The 20,861-nt window shown below is 43.8% G+C and overlaps 1 long non-coding RNA gene across 1 annotated transcript; it reads left to right on the forward strand.

Annotated features, from left to right (window-relative positions):
- The first annotated feature begins 2,071 nt into the window (after positions 1-2,071).
- On the forward strand, positions 2,072-20,816 carry LOC139706440 (uncharacterized). Its single transcript, XR_011708020.1, has 3 exons — positions 2,072-2,342; positions 18,969-19,406; positions 19,589-20,816. It is a non-coding gene; the product is annotated as an uncharacterized lncRNA (long non-coding RNA).
- The last annotated feature ends 45 nt before the right edge of the window (positions 20,817-20,861 follow it).

Genomic DNA, 20,861 nt, shown 5'->3' on the forward strand with positions numbered 1-20,861 from the left:
TTCCAGACCTACTCTCCAAGTCTGGTGACCAAACTAAAAGCCAATTTCTCATGATACATTCAGACCCATGGGAATTTTTGTTTAATTATTTATATTGGTTGAGAACTATTATTTTATATTATCTTTTTTTAAACTTAAGCATAAATATAGTCCTACTATGGGTCAAATCATATCCTCTTGAATATGATATTTTTAATCAGTAATAATAATATGACAGATTTTTTAAATGAACTTTTCTATATATATTACATTTTTATGTATAATATTTAGTATCAGGGCTGAGGTTATAGCTCAGTGGTTGAGCGCTTGCCTCGCATGAGTGAGGCACTGGGTTCAATCCTCAGCACCACATAAAAATAAATAAACAAACAAACAAATAAATAAAACAAAGATATTGTGTCCATCTACAACTAAAAAAAAAATGTTAAAAAAATATTTAGTATCAGCTGGGCCCAGTGTACATGCCTCTAGTCTCAGCTGCTTGTGAGGCTGAGCTGAGAGGATTGCTTAAACTCATGTGGCCTTTTCATCATGTCACGCATTCTGTGCGCAGATCACTGTCCAGTCAGCCAGCTCCTGGGCTTGCATGAGCTTCCTATGTGGGCACCCACCGTGCTAAGCATTTGCAGGATGGGGGAGGAGGATGGGGTAGGCATAATTCCAGAAGGGACACTAGGACCTGGTGTCAATGACCATGCCCAAAGCAGAATGCCCAGTGGAAATGATGACTAAGGGAACAAGGAGCCCTTCCCGGCACCTCTGGTACTTCTCTTAGTGACCAAGGGCCGACAGAGAGCCACAACCCATCAGAGAGCTCAGTGGTCTTCCTTTCACTACAGAGTGACCAGCTGTCCCTGTCTCCTCAGCACTACTGTGAAAATCTTACATCCTGGGCAATGACCGATCACACCCACCATCATCCCCTTCCCTGAGGCTCTGCAATGACCTGCCAGGCCCCAGTGTGGCCAGAATGTGGATTCTAGGATCAGATCAACTCAGGTTCAAGTCTGTGTGTGTGCTGTCAGCTACAAGCTGGGTGGTCTCTGGGAAGTTGCTCAACATTTCAAAACATGGATGACATTTGCCTCATATGCTTGACACCAGATACCCTTCCTCTTGCTCATTTGCTCCACGTCACTGGTCTCCATTCTCTTCCTCAAATTTGCAAGACTACTTCCACTTTGCGCTTCCTACAAGGCTTGGACCTTCGCACGTGGGCTCTTGTTCTTTTGGGTCTCTACTTAACAGCTACCTCCTCAATGAGGTCTTCAGCCAACACTCGCAGATGTTCTTGGTCTTATCCCCATTTGGCTTTCTTCCTAGCATTGAATATGATCTGAATTTTTTTACTACTTTTTTTTCTTTTAAAAAATGTATTTATTTTAATTGTAAAAATTTATGGGGCACAGTGTGATAATTTGCTACATGTATATAACGTATAGTAGTCAAATCAGGGTATTAACATTTTCATCTCTTTAAAATTAAAAACAATGAGCTTGTAATAATTATACATGTAATTTATAGGTACAGGGAGATAATTCAACATGTGTGTATTGATTAAATCAGGGTAATCAACATAGGAAGACCCAATCTGAAGAAAGAAATTCTTATGTATACATATTATATATCATATATATATATAATGAATTCATTACAGTTGACTCTCTCTCCCTCAGCAAAACAAAGTATTTTCCCCCACTTATTCATGCATTAAATAAATACTTACCAGGTACCTACTATGTGTAAAACAATGGTCTAGATGCTGGAGTTATGGAAGCACACAAAACAAGCTCTCCTCATGGAGCTCCACTCTAGCCAGGGAGGTGGGAGACCAACAGAGCAGCTTAGCTGGTCCTCTGCTCAGGTCTCAGGCTGCCTTCCCACAGGAATTGGCTAGGTTAAAATTTCATCAGAGCCTAAACTTAGAAATGATTCATTTCCTATCTTCCTCAGGTTTTTTGCAAAATTCATTTCCTGAAGCTGTGGGAGAAGAGTTTCAGTTTCTTGTTTGTAGTTGCTATTAGCTCCCTGCAGTGACTTGCTACAGGGCTTCTCCAAAATGACCCTTTACTTGATGATAACTTGCTTTTTCAAAGCCAACAACAGATCCTATTCACCCTCCAGGGGAGGGGGTCAAATGAGAGCATACACAGCCCGGATGCAGGGATCATGGAAAATACCCTAAGGCCTGCTAAACTCAAGGACCCAGGATGACCCAAAGAGATCTGTTGCTGTGCACAAGGGAGAATGCAAAATATGGCCCCATCTAACCACAATCCTACTGTATGTCCAAGAGATGGGCATGCTTGGTGAGCAGCATTATGATGTCTACAGACAAACAGGTAAACATACAATATGTTAAGTGGCGATAGGTACCAGGAGAAAACAAAGTAGGGCAAGGGGAAAAGAGGGGCAGCATGTGGGCCTGGGGATTGTGTTCGTTAGCTTTGCATGACTGTGCCCAAAATACTTGACAAGAGCAACTTAGAAGAGGAAAAGTTTATTTTGGGTTACAGTTACAGAGGTGCAGTTCATGGTCCACTGATTCCATTGCTTTGGGCTTGAGGAGAGGCAGAACATCTTAGCAGAAAGGGGTGGTGGGAGGAAAGCTGATCAGTTCATGGCATCCAGGAGGCCGAGAGAGAGAGAGAGAGAGAGAGAGAGAGAGAGAGAGAGAGAGATCTCCATATATATATTTTATTATATATATAAAAGCCAAGGACAAGCTGTAATCCTCAGGGGATTCCCCTCACCCATGGCCTACTTCCTCCAGCTATGCCACACCTGCCTACAGTTACCCACCCAGTAGTCCATTCAAATTATTGATCCAGCAAGGGGATTAATCCACTGATAAGGTTACAGTGCTCATCATTGCCTAAAAGCCCCACCTTTAAACCTTTCTGTATTAAGGATCATGCTTTCAAAATGTGAGTGTTTCAGGGGCCATTTCTAAATCTAAATAATGACATGGATCAATCAGGATCAATCAGTTTAAGTTTTGCTGCTATAACAAACACACTGTCCAGGGAAATTTTCCGCTGGGTTTTGACTGGGTAATTCAGGCGGCTGTCAGCTCTGCCACCCTGTGACCCAACATCTGGAACATGTGGCCTGCTTTATGGATGCAATGGAGGCAAACATCAGTATTAGACACTTTTAAATGCTTCAGCCCAGAAGGGGCACGTGAGACTTTTGATCAAATGTATTGCCCAAAGCCATAATGGACAAGGAAGTATTATCTCCTGTGGCCACAATCAGAGAAGTCTTCCAAGCTGGTGATATTCTATTAGAAATCTAAAGGGAGGGAGTGCCATGTGGATAGCTTAGGAATGAGCATTTCCAGCAGAGAGAACAGCAAGTGAGAAGGATCGGAGGCAGAGCATGCTTGGTGCATTTGAGAGATGGCCAGGGGGCATTCTGGCTGGGGTAAAGTGAGAAAGAAGGACATGGTGGGAGACGGACAGGTGGGAAATCAAGATCATGCCTGGTCTTAGGTGATATGGCACTTGAGTGTCATGGAGAGCCATGGGTGGTCTTGGAGTGGAAGTGTGATGTGGTTCCACATACTGGAAAAGGACATTCCTGGTTGCTCTGTTGAGAACAGGATATCTCAATAGTTTTTTTTCAATCCAAAGCCCCCAACCTCTATGATCCAGCCTCTATTGGGTGGGACAGCAGAGTCGTCTTAAATGCTTGACTCCTTTTTAATTGGTCTCTGATAATTAGATTTTTTTGTTATTCTTTTTAATGATTAATTTGAATTGTCAACGTGATTGAATTAAGAGATGTTGAAGAGTAAGAGGCTTCTGGGAGGGTCAATGAGAGTGTATCTGGGAATGATTGGCATGTGGGATAGCCAACTGAAGGGGAGACTCTCCCTAAGTGTGAGCAGCACCGTCCAATAGGATGGTGGCTTGGGTGGGATAAATTTGGAAGAGGAAGAGATAAATGCAGGGCCTGTGAAAGCTTCTCTCAGAAGCTAGCACATTGTCACTTGGCAATTCCATGGCCAAAGCAAGACATTGGGCCAAGCTCAACAATGGGGCAAGGAATATGTACCACCCACAGAGAGGGGTGGCACCTCATGGCTGGGAGTCGGAAGTGATATAATCTGCCATGGTCAGAGCTCTCTCAGGAGGTCAGCAGCGCCAAGGTGAGGGTTACATGAGCATGGCAGAACTCTCCAAGGAGGCAGAGAGAAGAAGGCCCAGAGCCCTCCATGGCACCACTGCATCTCAGGTGATCAGAGAGGCCAAGAGAGGAATCAGAAGAGGAGGGTTATATTGACCACAGAAGAGCCTCAGGTCCCAGAATTTGTGACAAGTTCAAAGAGCTGGGTTTGTCTCCAGGGTCAGCTCTCATGGAGACATGAAGGATGAGGAGTCTTCAGTTGCCTTGATGAGAGATGTCACATACCACTGGGAATATCTCCCAGTCACCAACTTCCTGTTCCGAGTACCCCAGGATATGGCAAAGTGAGCAAGACAAAGAAATGTCTACACTCGGCTTCTGTCATCTGCTCATGTGGCCTTTTCATCATGTCACGCATTCTGTGCGCAGATCACTGTCCAGTCAGCCAGTCCTGGGCTTGCATGAGCTTCCTATGTGGGCATGCACCGTGCTAAGCATTTGCAGGATGGGGGAGGAGGATGGGGTAGGCATAATTCCAGAAGGGACACTAGGACCTGGTGTCAATGACCATGCCCAAAGCAGAATGCCCAGTGGAAATGATGACTAAGGGAACAAGGAGCCCTTCCCGGCACCTCTGGTACTTCTCTTAGTGACCAAGGGCCGACAGAGAGCCACAACCCATCAGAGAGCTCAGTGGTCTTCCTTTCACTACAGAGTGACCAGCTGTCCCTGTCTCCTCAGCACTACTGTGAAAATCTTACATCCTGGGCAATGACCGATCACACCCACCATCATCCCCTTCCCTGAGGCTCTGCAATGACCTGCCAGGCCCCAGTGTGGCCAGAATGTGGATTCTAGGATCAGATCAACTCAGGTTCAAGTCTGTGTGTGTGCTGTCAGCTACAAGCTGGGTGGTCTCTGGGAAGTTGCTCAACACTTCAAAACATGGATGACATTTGCCTCATATGCTTGACACCAGATACCCTTCCTCTTGCTCATTTGCTCCACGTCACTGGTCTCCATTCTCTTCCTCAAATTTGCAAGACTACTTCCACTTTGCGCTTCCTACAAGGCTTGGACCTTCGCACGTGGGCTCTTGTTCTTTTGGGTCTCTACTTAACAGCTACCTCCTCAATGAGGTCTTCAGCCAACACTCGTAGATGTTCTTGGTCTTATCCCCATTTGGCTTTCTTCCTAGCATTGAATATGATCTGAATTTTTTTACTACCTTTTTTTTCTTTTAAAAAATGTATTTATTTCAATTGTAAAAATTTATGGGGCACAGTGTGATAATTTGCTACATGTATATAACGTATAGTAGTCAAATCAGGGTATTAACATTTTCATCTCTTTAAAATTAAAAACAATGAGCTTGTCATAATTATACATGTAATTTATAGGTACAGGGAGATAATTCAACATGTGTGTATTGATTAAATCAGCGTAATCAATGTTTTCATCCCCTTATCATTACTGTGTGTTCGAAGGCTACAAGCTCGTCTCTTCTAGTTATTCATGAAATATCCAATAGGTTACTGGGAACAATCACCACACTCTGCTGTAGAGCACTAGAAATTATAATTGCAATCAAATTGGGTTCCTGTTATCCAACCTCCTTCCATCCCCCAACCCACCGTCACAGCCTCTGAGAATCACTATGTCACATTCTAATTGACTATATTTCTTGACTGTGGTAGCAGCCTTCTGAGGTGGCTCTCAGTGAGCCCTGCTTCTTGCTATTCACATACCATGTAATTTTCTCCTCTTGAATATGGGCAAGATCTATGGACCCGGTGAAGTGATGGGATGTCACTTTTTTTTTTTCACCAAATATTTATTGATAGCCAGTCATTTGTCAAGCACTATGTTAGACTCTATGTACACAATAGTGAAACAAATGTGCACAGTTCTTTCCCTCTTGCAGCTTTCAGTGTTAGATCTTGCTGATTTAACCTTCCTTTGAAATAGAGGCACAGACTTAACCTTCCTGTCAGTGTTTAAAATGGACTAACACAAGAAATATGCCAAATATATAGAAAAATTACTAATAAGTAAAGTAATAAATAAATTATGTAAATAAAATAATTCTTCTGAATATCTTATTTGGCCAAACATATCTGGTTTTACTTTGTTTTACAGTAGAGTCTATGCATTATTGTTATTTGTTTCACCAACACACACAAAAAGGCAAGATCATCAATAATACTGTTTTAAATTATTAATAAAGGGTAACAGTAATGCTGGGAATTTTTTATTGTTGAATTGTAATTATACATGTAGAGGGATTCATTGTGCTATATTCAAACACGCACATAACATAATATGATCAATCTTATTCCCCAGTACCTTCCTTTCCCTCTCCCAAACTTTTTGCTCTATTCTACTTATCTCCATTGAATTATTATTATTTTTTTAAATTTTTTATTGTTGGCTGTTCAAAACATTACATAGTTCTTGATATATCACATTTCACACTTTGATTCAAGTGGGTTATGAGCTCCCATTTTTACCCCATATACAGATTGCCGAATCACATCAGTTACACATCCATTGATTTACATATTGCCATACTAGTGTCTGTTGTGTTCTGCTGCCTTTCCTATCCTCTACTATCCCCCCCTCCCCTCCCCTCCCCTCCCCTCTTCTCTCTCTGCCCCCTCTACTGACATTCATTTGTCCCCCTTGTATTATTTTTCCCTTTCCCCTCACTTCCTCTTGTATATACTTTTGTATAACTCTGAGGGTCTCCTTCCATTTCCATGCAATTTCCCTTCTCTCTCCCTTTCCCTCCCACCTCTCATCCCTGTTTAATGTTAATCTTCTTCTCATGCTCTTCGACCCTACTCTGTTCTTAGTTACTCTCCTTATATCAAAGAAGACATTTGGCATTTGTTTTTTAGGGATTGGCTAGCTTCACTTAGCATAATCTGCTCTAATGCCATCCATTTCCCTGTAAATTCTATGATTTTGTCATTTTTTAATGCAGAGTAATACTCCATTGTGTATAAATGCCACATTTTTTTTTATCCATTCATCTATTGAAGGGCATCTAGGTTGGTTCCACAGTCTTGCTATTGTGAATTGTGCTGCTATGAACATCGATGTAGCAGTGTCCCTGTAGCATGCTCTTTTTAGGTCTTTAGGGAATAGACCGAGAAGGGGAATAGCTGGGTCAAATGGTGGCTCCATTCCCAGCTTTCCAAGAAATCTCCATACTGCTTTCCAAATTGGCTGCACCAATTTGCAGTCCCACCAGCAATGTACAAGTGTACCCTTTTCCCCACATCCTCGCCAGCACTGTTGTTGTTTGACTTCATAATGGCTGCCAATCTAACTGGAGTGAGATGGTATCTTAGGATGGTTTTGATTTGCATTTCTCTGACTGCTAGAGATGGTGAGCATTTTTTCATGTACTTGTTGATTGATTGTATGTCCTCCTCTGAGAAGTGTCTGTTCAGGTCCTTGGCCCATTTGTTGATTGGGTTGTTTGTTCTCTTATTGTCTAATTTTTTGAGTTCTTTGTATACTCTGGATATTAGGGCTCTATCTGAAGTGTGAGGACTAAAGATTTGTTCCCAGGATGTAGGCTCCCTATTTACCTCTCTTATTGTTTCTTTTGCTGAGAAAAAACTTTTTAGTTTGAGTAAGTCCCATTTGTTGATTCTAGTTATTAACTTTTGTGCTATGGGTGTCCTATTGAGGAATTTGGAGCCCAACCCCACAGTATGTAGATCGTAGCCAACTTTTTCTTCTATCAGACGGCGTGTCTCTGATTTGATATCAAGCTCCTTGATCCATTTTGAATTAACTTTTGTGCATGGCGAGAGGAGGGGATTCAGTTTCATTTTGTTGCATATGGATTTCCAGTTTTCCCAGCACCATTTGTTGAAGATGCTATCCTTCCTCCATTGCATGCTTTTAGCCCCTTTATCAAATATAAGGTAGTTGTAGTTTTGTGGATTGGTTTCTGTGTCCTCTATTCTGTACCATTGGTCCACCCGCCTGTTTTGGAACCAGTACCATGCTGTTTTTGTTACTATTGCTCTGTAGTATAGTTTGAAGTCTGGTATCGCTATACCGCCTGATTCACACTTCCTGCTTTGAGTTGTTTTTGCTATTCTGGGTCGTTTATTTTTCCATATGAATTTCATGATTGCTTTCTCTATTTCTACAAGAAATGCCGTTGGGATTTTGATTGGCATTGCATTAAACCTATAGAGAACTTTTGGTAATATTGCCATTTTGATGATGTTAGTTCTGCCTATCCATGAACAGGGTATATTTTGATGGGATGTCACTTTTAAGATGAGGTCATAAGAGACCATGACCCCTCCTCCCAGTACGCTGTCCCCTCTCCCTCTGGCTCTTTTTGCTTTGCTGGCTCTGCTGCCATATTGAGAGCTCTCCAGATGGACAGGTGTGTGTGTGACCAGGACTAAGGACAGCCTGCAGCCCAGGTCCAACAGGAAACTGAATCCTGCCAACACTCACACAGATGAGCTTGGAGGCAAATTCACACCCCATCGAGCCTTTAGGTGACTGAAGCCCTAGTTGTCATCTTGAGGGCAGCCCTGGGAGAAGCCCTGAAGCCAAAGACCCGTTGACAACATCTTAATTCCTGATGTACAGGAATAGTAAAGTGTTGAATGTTCTTGTTGGAAGTCACTGAGTTTTCTGCTCATTTGCTTTGCAGCCACTTCTAACAAATACATTGACATATTTTTTTTTATTTCTGCCTGTAGAATAGAATATTAGCCCCATAATAGGACAGACCATCCTTATATAGTTCCCTTTGTGATGCCCAGAGCGTAAAAAGAGTCTAGCACATAACAGATGCTCAGTTTTACTAAACAAGAAAAACACAAGGGCATAGGCTGTATGTACATAGAGCATGTAAGGTCAGATGAAATAAATATTTGAGCTGGGTGTGGCGGCACATTCTTGTAGTTCCAACTACTCAGGAGGATGAGGCAGGAAGATCACTGGAGTCTGAAGCTCCAGAGAACAGCCTGGGCAATACAGTGAAACCCCATCTAAATAAATAAACATTTGCTGGATGAATGGTTTAGAGACAAATGTGTGAAGGGTAAGGAAAAGAAGGTGTGTCTGGGCTTATCTTTAAGTGCCTACAGCCCCATTATGGACTCAAAAGATGCTGAAGGAGTTAGCAAAGAACAGATCAGAGCTGGGTTCAGTGGGGCACACCTGTAATCCCAGCGGCTCAGGAGTCTGAAGCAGGAGGATCAGGAGTTCAAAGCCAGCCTCAGCAAAAGCAAGGCACTAAGCAACTCAGTGAGACCCTTGTCTCTAAATAAAATACAAAATAGGGCTGGGGATGTGGCTCAGTGGTTAAGCACCCCTGGGTTCAATACCCAGTATCAAAAAAAAAAAAAAAAAGCAAAGGAAGAGCCCACAATGGACTTCACAATAAGTGGCATAGAAGAGGTCATCGAAGCTGTAGGGGCAGAGGAGATGACACAGTGAGAGAGAGAAGACAGGGGGCACAGACTGCTGCAAGAGAAACCTTGCAGGGTCATTTCTAAGGCAAAATTTCTGACTGGGACAGAGACACAGCATTGGTTTTGACTGTCAGTGGCACGGCCACCTCGCAGGCTGCTGAGCTCACTGTACCTCTCTCTCAACTCTCTTACTGTGAAACATTCTCAGACCCCCTTCAAAGCCACTTCCTGCCAGCATGCTGGTCCAGCCGACATCTTTTGTCTATTGGCTCCTGCCAGCACCCAGCCTTTCCAGACCCTGAGGGTGTCTCATGGTCAAAAGCTAAGAGCATCCCCCACAGTCGTTCTGAACATCCTTCCCATCCTAGCCAGCTGTGAGCATCTCATCTCCCAGCTGACATTTCACTTCCCATCAGGAAGCCCACCTTTTATCTCCAGAATACCCACCGCTTATTTTTCAAAGTTCTGCTCTGCAGGTTTCAGGCAGAGTAGTTAAACTGGCAAACTGTGTTTGAATTTGCCCCTATTATCTTAAATTTTATTTTTCTAAGATAAAACCTAGGGAGCGTGCACTGTGTGTGGGGCCAGTTTAGATTCCTGGTGGGGACATGGACTCTGGTAGCAGTGATACGAATCTAGTCCCCCAGTATATGGAAGCCTAGAGGGCTGGGTGCCAGATACCACTCTCTGGATGGCTGGAGTGAGAGAGGTAATTCCATAGGCAGAGCTCCTGGAGGTGGGGTTTGGGCTTAGGAGGGCTCCAGGCTCCTCACTGAATGCTAATTGGTCTGGAGATGTTAAATCGGTGCACCTCCAGCACCCAGTACCTACAGGTCCACACAGAAGACTGCAACCCAGGGATCTCCCCTGGGTTCCAATTATGTGGTGGGGGAGCCAATTCTTAGGACTCTACATCACCTGCAGACCCCATGTTTTCTGGTCTCAGATTCAGTCTCCAAACAATTTTTCTTGCCCCAGCCCTTCCGATTCCAGATGCATCTCTCCCAGCTGGTCCTGGAAGCAGTCAGATTGGAGTGGGTGGGGTAGAGCTGGGTGGGTTCCCACAACCAGGTGTCCCCCGTGTAAACCTTTCTCCCATTTGATTTTCTCCTGGTCACTTAAGCACACTCTATGTCGTGCAGTGCGTGTTTACTAGGCCTGTATTTCGGGCCCAACTTGGGTTTGCCAGGAACAGACCCACTCAGGTGCCAGCTCCAAGGCAGTGGCTGCAAAATGGCTCCTTCCTTTTGTCCTCTGCATGCCACTTGGAGAGATGGTGCCTTCTTTCCCCACACATAGGTACCGTGCAGTGAGTCCTTCAGGTTTGTTGGGCAATGTCCTTGGTCTCTAAACACAGTACCCAGACATGCTCCAGGCCTCCCCAAAATGCAGGTCCCTTTAATTCCCTTGTCCCTCTACTGTGCTCATGGAGGGACCCTCTGGCTGGAGCTTCTGGCCCAGCTGTGGCAGCGGCTGTGCTGCAGGGGAGTTTGTCCTTATTATATCTGACCACCTGTGTCCCTAGACTGCTGTGAATGTCCAGTTTTAGGTTCCAGTAAGGACACTCCCCCCCTCCCCATTTTTTGTTTCCCCACCTTGTGGGCAAAGCTGCCTGTCTGCTTTCTTGGTTTCAGGCCATGGAGCAGCCAGGAACGCGACCTCCTCTCTTCCGCCATCTTGGATCTCTTCCCAATTGGATTCTTAATAATACATTCTTACAGATTTTGTGGTTAGCAGGAATTATCCTTATCTCCCTGAGTTTTGAGATCTGGTCTATGAAAAGGGTCACAAAAGTCTCCCCCTTCAGCATAATTTGGGTTCCTCTTATCAATATTATTTTGGGCCTGCATCTCTCCTGCAGATAACAGGAGCAATGTGACATCTCCTGTCTACATGAGCCAGACAGGGCTGCAGGCAAATTGCTTCTTGGGAAAAAAAAAAAAGCATGTGGGGGTCAGCCTTGTGGACCCATTTTGTAGAATTCTTTTTTTTTTTTTTAATTTTTCTCTTAACCTTATGTTCCCACCACTTGCAACTGTCTGTCCCTTATCATGATGATGGACTGGTACGTGCCACTGGCCCATTGCCTCAGGTATGTTTGAGCACAGAGGTGACATCTGGTGAGACTAACCAGTTCATGGGCCTAATTTCTCTGACGTGGGTTGGATATGCCCGTGCATCCACGTGCTTTTGATTTAATAAGTCCACTTATGGTCATTATTTATTGGCACGGTCTGTGTCTGATGACTGGGCTGTGTGGAGGGTGGTTGTTTACTGGCACAGCACAGAGTCATTCTGCCTCAGCACTTGCACTCAAAATGGAGTCACTCAGGCAAACTGCTGCTTTATAAAACAGAGCCACTTGGGTTTGGCACTGCTGTCCTATACATCATGGAGTAACTCGGTGCAGGGTTCAGCCTGCGCTCCACAGAAAATCAGGAGACTTCTTGTGGAGATGTGAAGTCACAATAGCCAAGTGGCCTGGATTACTGAGTCACACCAGGGGACATTTGCCCTGGAGCATCATGTGCACCTGTGAAGGAATTAATGTGTTACTGCACAGTAACTGAGAACTTGGGATTGAATGTGTCCCCCAGAAGCCCATGTTGTAAACCCCCAAAGCAACCGTGCTGGGAGGTGGGGCCTAGTGAGAGGTGCTCGAATCTCGAGGTCAAGGGCTCTGTCCGTTCTGTTTGCTCTTGCACTTCCACGTTCTTCAATGTGATGACAAAGCAAGTCCCTTGCCGGACACCGGCACCTGGCTCTTGGATGTGAGGAAGTCGGTGGTTTTGTTCTTGTTAGCACAGTGTGGTCGAGGACACCTAGTTTACACCCACCAGTACAAACGCAGACCTGGAGGTGCACTGCTGACCTAGTGAATATTTTTAAAAATGAAATAAAGGAGGAAACAAGTGTTGGCTTCCATTCTGTGGGACTGTGGGTCTAGAACATAAATGGACTTGGGAACTCAGCTGGCCCCAGGGCTACATGCTCCTTTTATGGTAGGAATTTGAGTTGCAGCTGAGTGGTTGTACTGATCCCCAGAGCTGTAGCCTCTTCAGTATCAAGGTTATACATAGCACTAGGTCTCTTCCTTCCATTTAAGATTTCAAGTAAATTCCACATCTACAATGAACCAGTAAACGTCACTGGGTAAAGTGTGTGCCTGCGTGCGCTTCATTTCTAAAACTGAGGTTTCCTTTATAAATAATTGGTTGAAATCCAAAAATATTCTATTTTACAAGCATTTCTTTCTCCAGCAGGAGCATTAAATTTTTCAAATGTCTGGGTCACGCAGAAATAATTATTTTGAAATGTTAATTCAAGTTGGCATAAATATCACGGTAAATGTCTTTTTAACAAAGCTGAATTTTAAAGATGACTTTTGTAATTCTTACCTACTATTTTGATTAATTGTAATTAGATGGCCCTGAATTTTGTATATAGGCTAGACTCATATTTAAAGACATTCTCATGTGCCTTTAATCCTAGCCCAAGTAATTACTAAATATTTCATTTTATAGGGCTTTTATTAGGGAATGCTTACTGAAAGTTTCACTTTCTCTTTGCCTTTAAATTATGGCCTTTTATAGCATAATGTAAATTTTACTAGGACTTTGCCATTTGTTTTTAAGGTACTTTTCCCCATTGTTAAATAAAATATACTTTCCCTTAAGATTTAATTAAAAGTTTTGGGGAAGGGCCAACAGTAGTAACACATGCTTACTGTAGAGAATACCCTCCCTGCAAAAAAAAAAACTATCCAAAAAGAAAGTGAAGATCACAATCCTGTTCACCCACTGCCCACACCAACTGCAATAAGGTGTTGTACTGTCTGTAAGCTGGGCTCTGCTACTTGCCTGATCATTCTCTTACAGTGATTCCTAGAGGCTTCCTAGTATAGGAGTCCCCCCTTATCCTCAAGGGACACCCAGTACGTGTCTGAAACTGCAGATAGTACATATTCTGTATGCACCACTCTTCCCTCAATGCTCTGCAGTGCTGCCACACAGGACCAGGGTCGGTCTGTCCTTCCATGTTTTATGACGGGTGCTTCCATTGCATCACCACACTGGTGTGTGGGGACCACCATTAAGTAAAATAAAGGGAACTTGAATGCACACCATCAAGCCACTAACTGATGGGTGGCACCCATGGAATAGACATGCTGCACAAAGAGATGATTCATGTCTCCAGTGGAGTGGAGTGGCACCGCACAGGGCTGCATCATGCAACTCAGAACAGCATGCAATGGAGAACTCATGAATTGTTGGTTTCTGGAACCCTCGATTTAATATTTCAGACTGTGGTAAACCACAAGTAACTGAAAACACAGAGAGGAAAACTGTGGATGAGGGGAACTGGTGTACTCCAAACCTGCAAATAATTGAAACATTGCCCTGTGTAATGCATTTATTTACAGGTCCTTGCTGTTTTCCTTTTTATTTCATTTCATTTCATTTATTTTATTATTTTATTTTTTATATTTATTTTATTTTATTTATTATTTTATTTTATTATTTTATTTATTATTTTATTTTATTTTGGTACTGGGAATTGAACTCAAGGCATTTAACTACCAAACCATATCCCAGCCCTTTTTTCTATTTTATAGAGACAGGGTCTCACTGCGTTGCTTTGGGCCTCACTAAGTTGCTGAGGCTGGCTTTGAACTTGGGATCCTCCTGCCTCAGCCTCCTGAGCTGCTGGGATTACAGTCCTGTGCCAATGTCCCTGGCTTATCACTGTTTCAAACATGGAATGGATATGTTGTTCTTCATGTGTAGATATATAACATGACGACTCCTCCAGAGACCCACATCCTACACCCTGCAACCAGTGACTATGTGACTTTGTACAACACTTAGGGTTTGACCTTAGGGTGGGGAGATCATCATGGAGGACTCACTCCAATCACACGAGTCCTTAAGATAGGAGAACCTCACCAGTTTGCTCTAGGAGAAAAAAAGATGTGACCATGGAAACAGGGTCTGAGAGATGCCACAGTGCGGCCTTTGAAAATGGAGAAGGGGTGTGGGTGGCCTCTGAGAAGCTGGAAGCAAGGAAGGAAACGAGAGTCTCCTTGCCAGCACCTTGATTTGACCCTTGTGCCATCTGTGTTGGAATCCCAACGTTCAAACTATAAGAAAATGAATTTGTATCAAGCTACTATGTTTGTGGGGATTTTTGTGGCAGTAATAGAAAACTAACACCTATCTTAATTTGTTCATTCTTGAGTCAAAGAGGAATTTTTATTTTCAACAAAGTGCCTAAAAGAAGTGGCACGCTGATCCACAATGAAAAGGTCTCTCACTACTTTTAGCCTCAGAATATACTTCAAGAAATAAAAATCACATAGCTTTCCCCTCACTCACACACCTCCCCCGAAATCATACAACTCAGAACAAAAAGAGAAACCAAATCAAACAAAATACCCTCACTCAAAAGAAGTATTTAAATCAGGATTTACAATCTTACAAATTCTTTCCTATTGGAAAAAAAAAAATACTGAAAAACCAAGAGGGTAGGGGAAAAACTGGACTTTGAGGAAAGCCTGACAGGACAGGAGAATTATCAAAACTGCTAGAATTAGTACTTACACACCGTTTCTTATGTTCAGAAAATACTAACGTATGAAAAGAAATGGGCTTTTCATAATCTGTGCATTTCTGTTGATGATTTCTCTGGTTAAAAGCACTCTATAAAAAAGTCTTTAGAAATAACAGAAAAGAAGAAAATATTTCCTTTTGTTGTTTGATAATACTTCATTTATTGTTTTCTTGGTTTGTTTTTCCTGTTTTTAAATTTTCACTTTTTTTTTTTTTTTTTTTTTTACAAAGCATAGAGAGCATAGTTTGGATTTTTGTAATAATAAATTAAAATGTCCAAACCGAAGCTACTGGAGAACTTAAACAATGAAATAATGGAAGTGGTATTACAGATTTTTCCTGATATCCTACAAAACCTATACACAGATCTGAATGGCTGGGGAGATCTATTTGATTTTGCCTGGTTCCTATGAATTGCTACAGGGCAACATATTACTATCCTTTCACAATCGAATATCAGGATTGTTTGAAGATGCAGGGGAGTGGAAGCAGAGCAAATTGGTAAAAATCAGAAAGTTCAATGATGCAGCTCTAATTCCTTCTGAGGTCATAAGTTAATTAACTCAACAAAACCATCAGCAATCAGTTATTCTAGTAGGAAAAAATACCCAATGAATTCTGCAGATTTTTCTCATAATATTTTGGGGAAAAAAATCAAGTAGACATGGTTATTGTCATGTGAAAGTCAGAATATAAAAAAATTCCTTAAAGACATTAAAAAATGGAGTCACTTTTGATCTCTCAAGCATATGACTCAATGACAGAAGGGCAGCCCCCTCTTTTTCCTGTGCAGGGCCCACCAATGAGGCTTGATTTTGTTCCTCACCTTGCTTTACAGGGACTTATCTCACTATCGCTCAGGTTTAAAAACACGAAGCTGTTTCCAAATGGGGAGGCACCAGCCAGGCGTGGTGGTGCACACCTGTAATTCCAGCAGCTCAGGAGGCTGAGGCAGGAGGATCCCAAGTTCAAAGCCAGCCTCAGCAATTTAGCAAGGCCCTTATACAACTCAGTGAGACCCTGTCTATAAATAAAATATAAAAAAGGGCTGGCTGGGACCTGGCTCAGTGGTTAAGTGCCCCTGGGTTCAATGCCCAGTACCAAATAAATAAATAGGTAAAGAGTCAATAATTGACCAGAATCAGGGAAAAAGAAAACAATACCTTGAGAATTGAAGTTCTGATTTTCATGCTTAAATTTTAAAATACAGTTCACATTGAAAAACTTTGTTGTATTTATGTTTCTATTTATAAGATGCTATAAATCCATTTGAAAATTGCTTACAATAATGAATAAATAGCAAAAGGAAGTTAATGCCTGATTTTTGTGCACATCACTCACTATCTTTCTTAGGAGTCAATTCCTAGGAAAAATAAGGTGCTCAACACTCACGGCTGATTTACAATCCTGTAATGTATAAAAGTGCCTGCTTCACTTGCCCTGAGACCACGTTTCATGTTTATCCTACTGTTTCTTAACTTTTAAATTAATTGTATCAAACAGTATGTGCCAAGCACGGTGTGAACAACTCCTTTGGTCCTCCCAGTTCCCTGAGGTAGGTTCCCACTATGGGACAGAAGACACTGGGGCACCGAGCGGTTCCCTATGTGGTGAAGCTGGAGTTAGAACTAGGAAGGCTGGCCCCAGAGGACGTGCTCTCTCATGGACCCTTTTCTCAGGTGGAAAGGCCCTAGAAGGCAGGGATTTCTCCTCCGTTGCTGTTACTACTGGGGCGATTCTCAAGCTTCCCCCTCTGTCAGCATGATCCAGTGTAAAGAACAGCTGTCATCATGTGGGGACCCGCCCAGGGAGACTGGTGTATGAAAGTCCACTTGTTATGTAAAGAACCAGGGTGTCACTTCTTCCTGTCTTTGCTTGTGGGACTTGGCTTGTCTTCCAACCATAGGACACTGAGGTATTCTCCAATAACTAAGACTCACTTCTTGATGAGATGTGGGTACTGTCTGTGTCCCTCCAAAAGTTCAGGTATTGGAGGCTCAGGGTGCTGCTACTGGCAGGTGGCAGAACCTTAGAAGGTGGGGTCTAGTGGGAGGTCCTTAGGTGACTGTGGGTGGGAGAGCACCCTTGGAAGGTAGCTCTTTGACTCCTTGAATTCTCCCAAGAGGCTTGTTACCAAAAAAGCAGCTGCCTAGCTCCCCCCAGCTCTCTGCTTCCTGGCTCAAGTTGTAATCTTGAATCCGCACACACTTCCTCCACGGGTATCCACCATGAGATGATGCAGCAAAGGGCAGCCCCCAACACAGAGCCTACACCATGCTGTTTGGACTTGGAACTGCCAGCACTGTAAGTTAAATAAACCTCTTCTTCATAAGTAGCCTGGGTCAGGTAATTTGTTATAGTGATGAAAACTTGACAAATACACTTCTTTAACTGCCAGGTAACTGTGCCCACCCAGTACTTAGTACCACACATGCATGTGTGTGCGCGAGCACACACACACACACACACACACACACACAGATATCACAGTAGGTACAAAAGACAACAGTATATTCTGATGCTGTAATATAGACCCCCCAGTACCCAAAACAAGACATAATCTACTTCTCTTTCACTTCACAGTCCCGGGGTCAAGGATCCAAGACTAGAACAGCACGGTGTGCCTGGGAGGCCCAGTCTATTATTATTTTGTTTTTGTTCTATCCTCCATAGCAGGGGTTAGCAAGCTTTTTCATTTAAGGGTCAGAGAGTAAATAATACAGGCTTTCTGTCACAAACTCTTGTCTTGGCAAGTAGATGAATGAGAAGTGGCTGTGCTCTAATAAATTTTATTTGCAAAACAGGCCAAAGACTTCCCAATCGTTAACATAAGGAATCTACCTGGGGGTCCGTTATAGAAAGTGTGGTATATGCACACAATAGAATACTAGCCCATCATAAAAAGGGATGAAACCCTGTCATTTGCAGCAACATGGATGGAAATGGATATTAAGTGAAAGAAACCAAGCACAGAAAAATAAATACCATATCCTCCCTTATATGTGGATGCTGGGAGCCATTAGCCAAGTAGGTATGACAATTTCCTTGCCAGCGTACCCCATGTTGCAGTGACATTGAATGTAGGTGACCTTGCTCAAGGACCAAGGCGGATTAGGGTGTTCCCGGTTTAAGATAATCGGGTTTAGGGCGTTCCAGTTTAGGGCGTTCCAGGTTTAAGATTATTCCTCCTGGGAATAGGGCGTATCCTGCTGCCTGAGTTCCCCTTGAGTTCTCACGGGATTCAGAGAGTATTTTTTGGGAGACAGAAGCCCAGTGGTGGTGGATTTGGGCAGAGAACGTGGATTTCCCCAGAACGTGTTTGTAAAGTGCCGGTGACAGTTCGAGAATAAAGAGTTGCTGTTTGAATCTACAAGCTGTGTGGTGGCTCGTGATTGTGTGCCCAGCCAGACTGTGGCATTTGTGCCCAGCCAGACTGCGGCATGTGGAAGCTACAAAGTTGATCTCAGAGAAGTGGACAGTAGTGGTTAAGAGAGTCTGGGAAGGATGCGTGCGGAGGGGCCGGGGACAGGATGGCTGATGGGGACAGGCGAGCAGTCGGATAGGAGGAGTACAGCACAGTACAGTATCTATGGTTGACAATAACTAATTGTATTTTTAAATTTGCTAGTAGAGAGGGAATCGTGTTTTGGGTTGAAATGCCAATTACCCTATCTATTCACTCTCTACACATATTGAAATGAACACTTTAAATATGTATGATAATTAGATGTCAACTAAAAATAATATATTAAAAACCAAATACCCACAGGCCACAGTCTGCTGATCCCTGCCCTACAGAGCCTGCATATAAGTCACCCAAGGACCTTGCTGAAATGGACGTTCGGATGTGGGGAGTCCCCCTTTCCAACAAGCCCTGGGTGAAGGTGATGCTGACAGCTGTGCCATCATCCCGTGCTGCTCCGGCTCTAGTCCTTGCTCAGGCCCCACCGACCTTCCCAGGTCCCTGACGCCAGCACTGAGCGGCTGGAGTGTCTCCAAGGAGACCAGCCCCTGTCCTCATCTAACTCAGCCCTGGTGTGCCCGGGGCTCTCCAGCGACTCTTCCTGCCTCCCCTGCTGTGGCCTCTCCCCGGCTCCACCCCAGGCTCACAACCTCTCAGCGCTTTACAAACCTCAGGCTCAAGCCTCCAGCCCGAAACTCCACCCACCTCCGCCATCTGTAGGTGCAACCACCTGACTCCGCTCAGGTATGTCCTGGTCACTCAGAGCAGGTCCAACCCCACCTCTCCACGCCCGCTTCCAAGCAGGGTCCCCCCCCTCCCCCACTGGGTGCTCTGCCACTGAGTTGGTGGCATCAGTAGGATGCAGCCGTCCAGGCCCAGGCGGGCTGTTTGCCTCCTACCTCCTCAAGCCCCTCCCCACGCCGCAGGTTCCCGCCCACCGCCACCATCTCCGCCACCCAGCTGGCTTCAAGTGGGAGCAGGGACTCCTGGAGTCCCAGAGCCCCTTCTCCATGAGGGACCTACCCAGTCACAGTGACAGAACAAGAATCAGACCAGCGGCTGCCAGGGACCGAGGGAGGAGGAAACCGGGAGTTCACATTCAAGTTTGGGGGATGATAAAAACTCTAAGTAGATAAGGTCACACAGCCATGTGAATGCACAGGATGCCACTGACCTGGACACTAGCAACGATTTAAATGGTAAAGTTTGGGTTGTATTTTACCACAATAAAAATGACTTAGGGTGCTGGGGCTGGGGCTCAGTGGTAGAGCACTTGCTTAGCATGGGTGAGGCACTGGGTTCGATTCTCAGCACCACACACAAAAATATGCAAATAAAAAAGACATGCTGTCCATCTACATCTTAAGAAAAATAAATAAAAAAAAATATTTCAGTTGCTGAAAAACACAAATCCCAAAGCATTATCAGGATCGAATACTTTCCAACCAGAGTCAAGTAGACACATGAGATATAAGTTCTGCCTCAAGACTACTGCCCTAATTTATTTTTCTGCTTTCATTATCCCTCACCTTCCCATCACGAAAATAGTAACAATTCATTCTTATTCCACTATATACGAAAGCAGGTAAAAATCCTCACTGTACTGGCATATTGCCTTAGCCCTAGGATTAAATTAACTAACAAGGAAACTGGAAGTGAGTGTTCATTCACTTAAAGGTGTCTTTCTTATTTCTCTTGGGATAATGTTTCCAGGGTTCATCTATGTTGGGGTGTGCATCCAAATTTCACTCCTAAGGCAGAACGATATTCCACTGTATGGATGTACCACAGTCTGTTTATCCATCATCTGTGAGTGGACTTGTGGGCTTTTCCCACCTTTTGGCTATTGTGAACAATGCTGCCGTGAACACAGCTAGTCCACCTCTCTCCTGGCTAGACATCTAGAAAAAAAAAAAAAAACCCAAAATCTTAACATTATTCAATACTGGGGGCAGAAAGAAGGGTGCTTCACCCACACCAGGTCCCTAAATGGGCAACCTTAGGGTTCTCCAGCAGCTCAGCGAGCTTGGGTTAGCTCCCTGCAGAAGGGCAGTCCTAAGGGGATAGCACACCCGCTCTCCTTCCCCAGGCCCCCACTCAATCATGGCCAAAAGGAATTCATTCCAAGCAGGCAAAAATGCAGCATTCCGCCCAAAAACCACTCCAACTTGAAATTTCCAATAAAGACAAAACTATATG

The sequence above is a fragment of the Marmota flaviventris genome, chromosome 7 (genome assembly GCF_047511675.1).
Source record: "Marmota flaviventris isolate mMarFla1 chromosome 7, mMarFla1.hap1, whole genome shotgun sequence".
NCBI lineage: Eukaryota > Metazoa > Chordata > Mammalia > Rodentia > Sciuridae > Marmota > Marmota flaviventris.